Source organism: Misgurnus anguillicaudatus, chromosome 12, assembly GCF_027580225.2.
Source record: "Misgurnus anguillicaudatus chromosome 12, ASM2758022v2, whole genome shotgun sequence".
NCBI classification, from domain to species: domain Eukaryota; kingdom Metazoa; phylum Chordata; class Actinopteri; order Cypriniformes; family Cobitidae; genus Misgurnus; species Misgurnus anguillicaudatus.
In genome coordinates, this window is record NC_073348.2 from 1980568 (window position 1) to 1993298 (window position 12731).

The 12731-nt window shown below is 37.0% G+C and overlaps 1 protein-coding gene across 4 annotated transcripts in view; it reads left to right on the forward strand.

Moving 5' to 3' along the window:
- The first annotated feature begins 167 nt into the window (after positions 1–167).
- The window catches only part of megf10 (multiple EGF-like-domains 10), a 68477-nt gene continuing 55913 nt past the window's right edge, over positions 168–12731 (forward strand). For 2 of the 4 annotated variants that reach the window (XM_073873764.1, XM_073873765.1), the window contains exon 1: positions 168–487. The gene's annotated coding sequence lies outside the window, so the exon portion shown is untranslated. The remainder of the gene's footprint in view (positions 488–12731) is intronic. The other 2 variants (XM_073873766.1, XM_073873767.1) reach the window with 1 other exon arrangement.

The following is a 12731-nucleotide window of genomic DNA, read 5'->3' on the forward strand; positions in this document are numbered from 1 at the left end:
TTGTAAACCCCTGACTTACAGAACTGTCAGCAAGTGTTATTCACTACTGAAGCTCTAGAGGGCGCCAAGCCATCGCAACTCTACACACAGATATGTACACATCTATGAACTCTATAACACACACGCACGCACGCACATCCTCGAGTTATTCACACACACTCTGAGTTGAGTTTGGTGTTTATGTTTTTTTTCAATCATTAATAGCTAAATTGTTATTTTCAAGTTTAAAAGCACGAGGAATTGATAAAGAAACCGAAGAGTGTCGAGACGCTTTTGTGAACAGCGATTTCTATTGGCTATTTTCCATGTGACGTCACAGCAGCAGTGGCGTTTCTGTCGCGTCGCGTTTGTGGTGAAGGTGCAAGAAAGGCAGCAACAGAGGAAAACTCCAGGAACAATTTATTAAACAAATCCTTTATTCCGACACTTCTGTGAAAACATTTGAGCGGTCTTCATGAGTCTGAAGAGAAACTTTTAATGATAAGCGGTGAGTTTTTATTATCAGATTGTTTTGTTTTTGTGGCAAGCATCATTTATTTGGTATTCTGTATGTGAATTCTTTATTATATTAACTTTAGTGAAATATATTTATTTTATTATGTTTTTTGGTTTAAACACTTTACACTTGGTTTAAATACATTTTCAGTAAATTCTTTGTAGATGTAATAGAGTTGAATTTAAATGTGCGCATTGTTTTTATAAGTATGCGTTTTCCGTGGGAATCAAACTCACGACCTTTCACAACTAACAACACAATACTCAACCAGTTACCCGTTGAGCTACAGGAACAACAGAAACAGCATTATTGTTATATAGTTGTAAAGATTATTTGGATCAGAGATTCTTAAATGTTGTTTACACTTATTGTGCATCTGATGAAGATGATGGCATCTGGAGTGAAACTGAGATTTGATTGACAGGGACACGTGCGCGTGTGTGTTTATTGGCCAGTCTGAGAAAAAATCTGTAATGACCATAACATGTTAAAATCACATCATAAATGTTATTTATTCATGGTTTCTCATGACTGCACTATGAATAAAATGCAAAGTTTTACCAAACGAAATGATTTATTATGTCCAGTGATGTTATACTGTAATCATTTTAAATATTACAGACCTACAGTTGAGGCCAAAATTATTAGCCCCCCAGGAATTTTGGAACATTTTCCTAAAGATCTTTCCAATGTTTGCAGCATTGATAAAACTTGATATAATCAAACATTCACCAGTGCTATTTAGTAGCTTTTGATACACTTTGAAATATAAAATACATTTTTAGGCTTTCTTTCCATCAAATATAGTGAAAATGTGGTGGTCAAAAATATTAGCCCCCATGTGAATTTTTGCTTTTTAAAAACTAATTAATTCATCAACTTTCAAACCACACATGTGCAGTCAATTGGCTTCCTAACAACACATGAGCATTTAATCAGCATAAAAGGACTAGTGATGTCTCGTTCGCGAACGAGACGTTCTAAGAGCTGATTCTTTGTAGCGAACGAGCAGAGTCGAATCTCTAGACGCAGGCAGGGGTGGGACCGTAAGAGCCGGCTCTTCTAAGGGAGCCGAGCCAGAAGAGCCGAATCTATGAAAAGAGCCGGACTGCCATCACTAAAATGTAGAGCCGGAGCTTGAGCCGAAAGAGCCGAATCTATCACTAAAAAGGACTCCAAAGAACAGGGCACTTGAACACATTATTGGGAGAGACTACTTTTACTCACCATGCCAAAGACAAAGGAAATCAGTCTTGAGCTCAGAAAGAAGATAGTGGAGGCTCATGATAAGGGGGAAGGCTATAGACCGTTTCATCGGACGCACGTGATACACGTCTGGATCCGAACCTTACTTCCGGTTTCGTTTTTTTAATGGTCTGACTAGTTGCTAAACTGATCTCTTGAACAAATGCCTCGTCGAAAATAACAAATGTTTTTGGTTTCCTAGGTAACCTGTGTGTTGTTGTTTTGCTTGTTATATAAATAAACTACGTTTAAAGAACTTTGTTGTTATTTATTCTTAGCGGAGTTTACCGGAAGTTATGGCAGCCGCTTGTTAAGTGTGCTTGCAAAAGCACACTTATTGTTCTTCTTAAGTTTTATTATTATTATTTTTATTATTTTTCCCGGGTAGATTTTTTTGGCCAGCTCTAGCGACCAGACCGTTCGACGCAGAGACACCGTTCAAACTTTAAAATGTTCGGGCAGTACCGGTGCAAGTTGCTTGAGAGGATGAAGTCACAGATCCATGTCGTTCGGCCGCCATATTGGATAGAACACAAAACCTTTAAAAAGTTTCACAGGTCACAAATTTTGTCCAAACTTCAAGAAATTCCACGTACACGATCCTTGGACCAAGCCTCACAAAAGTTACCAGAAGGATTTTTGATTTTCGGAAGCATTTGCCCAAAACAGGTCAAAATATACCTATGGCGTAGTCCCCAAACAGGAAGTAGTTCATATCTCAGATTGTCTGTAACATATCTTTATAATTTTTTTAATATGAACTCGGAACTCCAATGTGAACATGGCCAAGATAAAAAAACATTGCAGTAACATGTCTATATTATGTTATTTTCACTTTAAAATGTCCAATAAAATCCTATGTAAAAATAAAAATGTCATATAGCTTTTACCACTAGAGGGCAGCCCAAGCGTGTTTAATTGCCTTGCCTTCACACGTGACTAGACCGAAACTTAGTCCGTGCCTATTGAAAACTATATATACTGAGGATTATTTGATACTAAATCCAATGGAATATTAATATTTCTCATATACATTTGTGTACAAAACTGCAAATGGATGTTATATTCTGAAGGCGTGAATCAACGCGAGCTCTCTGGAGAGCGTGCAGTACAGGTAGGAATGTTTCGGGGATTCAGACGTAAAACCCTTTCTTTTATTTCAGTAATATATAACATGACAAGTTTAATTCCGTTTTTCATCAATGTAATACATTGTAAACGTATTAGTTTGTAAAGACGTCAATTTCGCGTCCTCGCGTAGCAGTGATCGTTTGGCATCGGCTCTATAACAGCTGCATGGTTTAAATGATTGTGAATTGACGCGAAAAAGTGTCACTTTACCTTAAATCATGCATGTTATGCCAAGTGTATTTAACGTAAACAGTCATGACTTTGAGAAATGTATGAGACATTAAAACACAGATTGCCACAGCTAGAAGACTGCGTATATTTACATAATCTTCAGATAAGAAAGTTATATATCATCGTATGCTTAACTAACGGGAACACGATCGATTGCATTATGCTGTCAATCATTATGCTGTCAATCACTCAGCGAAGCATTGATTTCACATGGAAAGCAAGAGGACAGGGTCGCAATCTTGGTGCGCGTGCATATGTTGTTGCATGAGATGCAGAGCGCGAGTCACCCCTTCACGTGTATTCGCGCTTTGGTCTGCCCGCGTCAAGATGCAGAGACCACGGACTCTATGGCTGTTTTAACTTTATTTATTGTATTTCCAGCTTACAACAACTCCTCTTCCGACAGTTGTTGTCTGATATGTCGGCTCAACGATCACAATGACATTAGATGTCTTAATAAAGGAAACGATTTTTGTGAACTAGATAAAAGATCCTGGCGTTTCTCCGAAGTTCAAAGCAGACAAAGGCTCAAATATTATGCGAGTCATCGTTCTCACACAAGAATGCAATTTAAACGTGTAAATTAATCGCCCATCGCTCACAGCCCAGCACCTGCACCACTGCATGCGTATCGCGCTGACAAACATACACGTGATTTTACTGCCCTGATGAAATCTAAAAGTATAATTTCTCTTATTAGAAGCTAGCTTAATGTTTGCCAGTTATTAAGATGGCGGTTGTAGTTTAAATAGAGGTCGTGAAATAATTAGCATTGCCAAAAAGTGCATAAAACAATGTTATGTTCCATATTATAAACTTTTGGTTATGTGTACTTAAGTGAGTAAATAAGTTAAATTCTCAATAAGTGTGATATGGCTCTTATTTACCCCTTTAAATGAAGAATAAAGCTTACTCGGGTATCTTACAATGCACTTATGTTGTTATGCAGTTTTAAAATACAAAATACGAACGTCTGGATGTAGATAAAGCCTACTTGGTCATATTACAATGCACAAGTTTTGTTGTATGCAGTTTGAAAATACATGTTTGTAGAAAAAGTATATTGTACAATGCACTGATTTTGTTGTTATGCAGTTTCAAAATACAACATGAGAATGTTTAAATGTATATGTAGTCATCATCACTGATGTATCTCTGGCCCTCATGACAAACTAATTGAATAGCCCTGTCGTAGATGCTCAACACACAATCATATTCATAAATAGTAAAGAAATGAAATGATATTAGGCTATCAGTGCTGCTGTCGCTCTTTCCTATCGCTTATTTTAAAAATGAGCTTATGATCAATAAAATGCAGCTTACATCTGCTGCTTTTGGTGACGTGAACTCTGGCCTACATTAAGTCTCATGTTTTTAAGATTATCTTAAGTACTAAAGAAGAATTTTTGGTATATTATGTACAAAACTAGTGTGTGAAAATAGGACACTTTAAAGGGATTGTTCACCCAAAAATTAAAATTATTTAAATTACAATTCTAAAAAAATTTAATAAGAAAACACTGAACATGTGCAGCATAGCTGTTATAGTTGGTTCTAGGTTAGCTAGAGCGGGTTATCTAGGCTTGTGATCCCTGTATTTACATAAAATGGTCTGTGCTAAACCCCGGATGTCCTTCAATGCTGGAAACACCCCTGGTTACAAGCCTGTATACATTTCTGTGTGTGTGTGTGCGTGCGTGCGTGTGTGTGTCAGGAATGCTTTCACGTAGAGGTCGACCGATATGGCTTTTTCTCTGGCCAATGCCGATATTTAGAAATCAGGGCAGCTGATGGCCGATATGTTAGGCCGATTTTCTATATGTACATAATTATCAAAATGTTCTCATCATTAGCAGATATTTTAAATGTAAAAATGTCACTATTTAAGTCAAAGTCTTTTAAAAAAATTATGACTGGTCTTTCTGAAGAGTTTTACAACCTCCTCTGCACCATGCATTTATCAGACACAGATATTACCTGACACTCTTCTGTCATCATCTTTGATCAGTTTTTTACCATGGCTTTTATTGCTTTGTAGGATAAAATCCTTATTTGGTAGACCTGATAAAATATTTATTCATCATAAAGTTAACATAGTAATAAATGTCTATGTTTTTTAGTTGAGACTGTTATTTAGGGCAAATCTTTCTAAACAGATTTACATTCTCCTTTCTGAGGCGTTATAAGTGACTGATTGTGCTGACAGTGACGTCTTGTGAGTTTAGTGTTGGGACAGATCTGTTGTTTCAACCGTTCATTCAAACGAATCCGTTCAAAGGAGTCAGTTCGCGAATCGGACGCATTGTGTTGTAATCCAGGCTGAGCAGCGCAAAACTGTAAACAAAGTGTTACTGTAACAACACGAAAAACATTTCCTCGGTGGATATGATTTGGTCTTCCGACCTTTCGCCATCGAGTCAGTTTTGTTTTGAGTAATAAAAGCAGGGAGACAGTTTAAAGACAGAACTGTCTCCCTGCTCTCCAGTAACGCATAACTTATGTTGTTATGCAGTTTTAAAATTCAAAATACGAACATGTCTGGATGTAGCATTTTTTTGTGGAGGGAGGTGCCCTTTTTTTTAGGTTAGAGCAACTGCCCCTTAAAATTCCTGTGCACGTCCCTGATGCTTAGTTACTGTTGAACGGGAACACGATTGATTGCATTATGCTGTCAATCACTGAGTGAAATATTTTTTTTATGGTAAATTTTAGAGAAACAGTTGTTACAAGTCTGTATACATTTCTGTGTGTGTGTGTGTGTGTGTGTGTGTGTGTGTGTGTGTGTGTGTGTGTGTGTGTGTTTTTAAAATGTTCGGGCAGTTCCGGTGTAAGTTGCTTGAGAAGATGAAGTCACAGATCCATGTCGTTCGTCCGCCATATTGGAAACCTTAAAGTTTCACAGGTCACAAATTTTGTCCAAACTTCACGAAATTCCACGTACACGATCCTTGGACCAAGCCTCACAAAAGTTACTAGAAGGATTTTTGATTTTCGGAAGCGTTTGCCCGTCACAGGCCAAACTAAATGTGCGTGGACGCCGCCAAAACAGGAAGTAGTTTATATCTCAGGAATGATTTCACGTATTGAAACCAAACTTTGTACATGAATTTCGGTCTCCAATGTGAGGATGCACAACATCAAAAGAACAATTTTTTTCCTAAAATTTTACGCTGCCAAACAGGAAGTAGTTTATATCTCAGGAACGCTTTTACGTATTGAAACCAAACTTTGTACATGAACTTGGGACTCCAATGTGAGGATGCACAAACTAAATCGGCGGCACCAGAGCAAGCACACTTTTGCAGTTCGTCCCGAAATGCATTTTCTAGTATTATTTAACATGGCAAACAAAGTAAAGTAATTGTAAAAGATTATAGTCTCTCAAATGCATATCAACTATGATCTAAACCAAACTGCAAATTCAAATAGCTTCTAAACATCTTCTCATGGTGTTCATCTATGACCTCTTAATGTTCAAGAGCTTACTTGTAACTAGTTTGAATGTGACAAAGAGAGAAAATGAAAATTCTTATTCTTACGCTACTTTTCATTATGTTCTTATACTTATATTTTGATGACACAAAAATAAACATTTTGTTAATGACACTTGCTGATTATTTAGCCTTGTTTAGTTTTAATGTTGCTAAAACAATAGGCTACTAAATTTTTTTCCTCTAGTTATTATTATTATTATTATTATTCCCGGGTAGATTTTTTGTGTCAGCTTTAGCGACCAGACCGTTTGACGCAGAGACACCGTTCAAACTTTAAAATGTTCGGGCAGTACCGGTGTAAGTTGCTTGAGAAGATGAAGTCACAGATCCATGTCGTTCGGCCGCCATATTGGAGAGAACACAAAACCTTAAAAAAGTTTCACAGGTCACAAATTTTGTCCAAACTTTATGAAATTCCACGTACGCGATCCTTGGACCGAGCCTCACAAAAGTTACTAGAAGGATTTTTGATTTTCGGAAGCGTTTGCGCGCCACAGCCCAAACTAAATGTGCGTCAACGCCGCCAAAACAGGAAGTAGTTCAAATCTCAATATGTCTGTAACATTTACTAACCAAAATTTTTATATGAACTCTTTACTCCAATGTGAAGATGCCCAAGATAAAAAAACATTGCAGTAACATGTCTATATTATGTTATTTTCACTTTAAAATGTCCAATTAAAACCTGTGTAAAATTAAAAAATGTCATTAGCCTTTACCAGTAGAGGGCAGCCTTTACGTTCAAACGTGTTTTTTAGACAGAATGTAAAGATAGCGGCAGCCATCTTTAGAAGCTAAGCTAACAGGCTATTGCTCCGTGGAAAAGTTTGAATAACAATGGCGGGATGTAGTTTTAATGTTAAGATGGCAAAATGGAATTTAAAAGAGCTTTTGAGAGAATCTGGTGTTCCTTTAAGAGCCACAATACAGCGAAGAGCTGAGGAAGAGAAAGCAGAGAAGCCCGGAGAAGAGGCGACACCCTCAGACTCTGCTGCGAGCCCGTGGAGGACTCGGTAACCTCGGCTGCCACCCAATCTTCGTATCGTATATGGACAGATTCCTGGATACATATTTTTAGAATCGTAAACTTCATCTTATTCACTATACAGTATGCGGTTTCGGACGCAAAACTGCAAATGGATTTTCTATTCTGAATGCTTGAATCAACGCGAGCTCTCTGGAGAACGTGCATTTTCACATACAGGTAGGAATTATATGATTCAGACATATTTTAATCCCTTTCTTTTATTTCAGTGATATATGGCACGACAAGTTTAATTCCCTTTTTCATCAATGTAATACATTGTAAACGTATTAGTTTGTAAAGACGTCAGTTTCGCGTCCTCGCGTAGCAGTGATCGTTTGGCATCGGTATTTTAATTAATTACGAAATTTGTATTTTATTTTTAAATTGCTATCTTGTGTTTCTGGCGCATTCGCGGATTAATGACTCATTTGAGTCGTTTTCATTACAAAGTGTTGCAAATAAATGAGTCTTTTGAGTCGACTCTTTACAAAGCGAATGGGCCAAATGTTTTAAAGTGGTTCGCGAATCAGTTTGAATGAATTGTTCAGATCGCTTCAAACACGGAATCGTCCGAAGCTGTTTTACTCGTAACCTATGTAGAAACACGCAGAATATAACCAGTGTTGGGTGACGTGGAAATGAATTTACCAATCTTTTAACTAAAAGCAAAACTTCACACATGTACCCGCCATTACATACGCGCGACCGCCGACCTGTTCGTCGTCAGACACAGTTAAACGCGTGCAACCTCCAGAAACACTGTAGCACAGATTGAAGAAAATCCATGATCCATGAATTCGATGATTGACGTCTGATTCGCTGTTTAATGTACTGTATGATGTAAGTGATTCTCACAAAACACACGTGACATGACAACGTAAGAAAACATGAGTTTTGTTATAGTGTAAACTGTCAATGTCCTCAGACCATCTTAGGAGATTCCAACTTTATACATATACAAAACTGTTGTCAGTTTACTTGTCTGATATTTCAGCTACAAGCTACATCAACATTGAGACTAAAGTTAATTTGTTAATTTGAAATGCTTGTCTATTCTGTGCTTGTATTCTTTTTCTGTACTGTTGGTGTATGTTGCAGTTTTACACATACTGTAGAAGTGCCCTTCATAAGTATTGTTCTGTTTGTTGTGGAGTCAAGAAATGTCTAAACATTAAAAGATGAACATGAGACAAAAGTACAGAATCTGTCGCATTATTTTTTTTAATGGGCACTGAGCTGTGTCCTGACTGTTTACACATGAAAAGCATAAAATATGTAGGATCAGTTTGATTCACTTATGTGCATTTGTGTACAATACACATAAGTCAGCATTTAATGCTGTTGTTCTTTGTTGTTAAAGCATGTATGTGTTGAAACATAAACAAAGGTTAATAAAATGTGACATTCTAAACTTCTGGCATACTGATATTTATCTTACCAATTTCTGGTCTCCACATCAAACAGAAAAAGCTTGTCTTTATTGTTCTGATACTTATGGAGGGCACTGCGTGTGTGTGTGTGTGTGCGTGTGTGTGTGCGTGTGTGTGTGCGTGTGTGTGCATATATCTAGATTTATTTTTTCATGAGTAACTAGTAACTCGCTACTTGAGTATTATTTTCATTGCATACTTTTTACTTCTACTTGAGTAATTATTTATTTAGTTACTTTTACTTTAACTTCAGTAAAGTTTTTGGCTACTCTTTCCACCTCTGTTAAAATCTTCATGAATCTAGGCTGAGTTTGCCACGTTGAAGCCTAAATAATCAGACAGATAGTAAGTTAATCGCCCATTGCTCACAGCCCAGCACCTGCACCACTGCATGCGTATCGCGCTGACAAACATACACCTGATTTTACTGCCCTGACGAAATCTAAAAGTATAATTTCTCTTATTAGAAGCTAGCCTAATGTTTGCCAGCTATTAAAATGGCGGTTGTAGTTTAAATAGAGGTCGTGAAATAATTAGCATTGACAAAAAACTGCATAAAACAATGTTATATTCCATATTATAAACTTTTGGTTATGTGTACTTAAGTGAGTAAATAAGTTAACCGCAAAAACTAAATGTGCGTCGACGCCGCCAAAACAGGAAGTAGTTTATCTCAGGAACGCTTTCACGCATTGAAACCAAACTTTGTACATGAACTTGGGACTCCAATGTGAGGATGCACAAACTAAATCGGCGGCACCAGAGCAAGCACACTTTTGCAGTTCGTCCCGAAATGCATTTTCTAGTTTATGTTGTTACTGCCATTTCCAAGCATTTCACAGTGTCTAGAACCACTATACGTTGCATTATTGCCAAGTACAAGAATACAAGTTCCGTAAGAAACAAACCTGGGCGTGGTCATACGTGCAAAAATTCAAAAACACTGAAGAGAAAAATAGTCAGGGATGTCCATGCCCATACATCTGCCAAGATGATTGTTGCTGACCTTGCCTCTTCTGGAGTTGATGTTTCAAGGAACACAGTTGTTCAGTTCACAGTTGTGGTGGGCTTCAGGGCCATCATCCCAGAAGAACCCCTTTACTCAAACAGCGGCACATCACAGCCAGACTGAGGTTTGCCTGTGAACATTAGATGAGTTTTGGGATTCTGTGCTTTGGTCTGATAAGACTAAACTGGAACTGTTTGGGCACATGGGTGTTGCTTATGCTTGGCGAAGAAAGGGTGAGGCCTTCAACCCTAAGAACACCGTTCCCACCGTTAAATATGTTGGTGGGAGCATCATGCTGTGGGGCTGTGTTGCAGCCACAGGCACAGGGAGCCTTGTTCGGGTGCATGGCATCATGAACAAAGAAAATTATGTTGACATTTTAAAGTCAACATAAATGTCAACATAATATGCAGAAATCTGCTCGCAGTCCAGCCTTAGGTTGTCGCTGGGTCTTCCAACAAGACAATGACCCAAAGCATACATCAAAATTGGTCCAACAGTTCCTGAAGGATACCAAAACCAAGGTCCAGGAGTGGCCTGCACAGAGCCCAGACCTCAATCCTATTGAGAATCTGTGGCGAGTGCTCAAAGTGAATGTCCATGCTCGGAACCAACGTAATTTGGACCAGCTGGAGCAATTTGCAATGGAAGAATGGGCTAAAATCTCTTAGGAGACCTGTGCCAACCTAGTAAAGAACTACTCTAAGAGGTTGTTGTCAGTTGTGGCTCAGAAAGGGTACACTATTGACTATTAATGACCAGGGGGCTAATAATTTTGGACGTTACATTTTTGCCCTTTCTTGTTTTAACTCACTATTTCAATTAAATATCCTAATCAAACTTAGTGGACATTTTGTCTTTGTTATTTTGGAAACAAATCCACAAAAACACTTGTTGTTAATGGTGATTTCCATGGAGAAATCAAGAGTTTTGTCCAATTTCATAAGGGGGGCTAATAATTTTGGCTTCAACTGTATTTTAAAAGATTAAGAGTCATCATTCATAAACCAGATACAAAGACAGATCTGTATTAGAAAGAAACAAAACAACATTTAAATTCTTCAGTTACACCTAAATATCATTTATTTATAGCAGTATAATATTATTTTTTTGCATTGTTTATCCTTACGTGAAGTGAGGCACAAATCTTGGTGTATATCTTCAGTTTGATAAATGAAATGTTTTTAAAGTCCCCCTGTGGTAAAAATCAGATTTTTATTGTTGTTTATATGTTTATGTGGTGTTTTTGATATGCTTTAAGACAAACCATGTGCAAATTCATCATTCAGCATTTGCTGATTATTTTCTCTATAAAATTTGAGTTTAAAGACAGTCTCATTCCGGTGGTCCCCTACATCACAAAGTTGAAACCAATCATATGATCACATTTAAACATGTGGATCAGTAGTTGGAGTCATAGACATAATGTATGATGCTGCATAGACTCATAGCCCTGCTGCTTCAGCTCCTCTTCTGTGATGCTCACACATGGACTGTGAATGATCTCTAACCTGTTAACATCAGTGCTGAAGAGAATGAATGCTGCACAGTTCACGCATGCATTATGTGAAACCGGACTTAGCAGTTATGTGTAGACATGCATTAGGATTGTGACGGTAGCAATGCAACATTTCATTGTGGTGGTGCAGTGGTTATAGAAAAAATATGCATAAAATTTTGAAATATAAAAATGTAAATGAGGATCGGATATCCGTTTCTTGGGCGATTATCACGAAATCCAGACTTAGGTGGTGTCCAGCATCAGATTTTTTTAAAAAGCCCTTAAAGCCATTTTTTGCACATATAAGATTAAGGTCTGAACTTAATATAATCATTATTTTTAGAGGATTTAAAAAATATGCCCTGTAGAGTTGTTTAAATTTTTTAGATTATAATTTTGAAAAAAGATCATTTCCGCAAAATGATATTACATAAAATATATGCATGTACAAACTCATGTTTCGGTAACGAGAACTAAAAAGTTGTCTAGGTACTATAACAAACAAAATTTTAACTTTTATTTGGAGAGAAAAAATAAGAACTGCTTACCTGGTAGCCATCTTGAGCGTCACAGTCAATTATGTCCCTTACAACAATTTTTTTTTTGAAAATGTTAGTTCCTTTAGGGCTTAAACAATGATTGAAATTTGTTGCGGAGGATGAGAAATTGATCTTGGACACATTTATATTCCTTATTATTGTCTCTACATTTAATGATCACCTAATACCACATGTTTCTTTACTGTAAATGTTTATAGTATAATATGCACTGAAGCTTTTTATTTTTTAGATTTTTTAATTATACATTTTCTAGGGATGCACCGATAGGATTTTTTGGGCCGATACCGATTTAAACAGACAACTTCTGGCCAATACCGATGCGGATATTAAACACTTGTATACAATACTATACAGTTAACTGACCAACATAGTAAGAAAGGCACAAATTAAGACAAATATAAAAAGGCAACATGACAACCTTCAAAGGTGGTTTTTGCTATTCAGCATTTCTTTTATGAACAACATTAACAATTTTTTGTTTACATATAATGGATTTCTTTAATAAACATAAATAATGCCAGTGCTATTGTTTTAAAAAGAGTATAAATATTGCTATTCTGTCGTTGCTTAAGTATAGTGCACACCAGAACATTAAATCATTTTAATT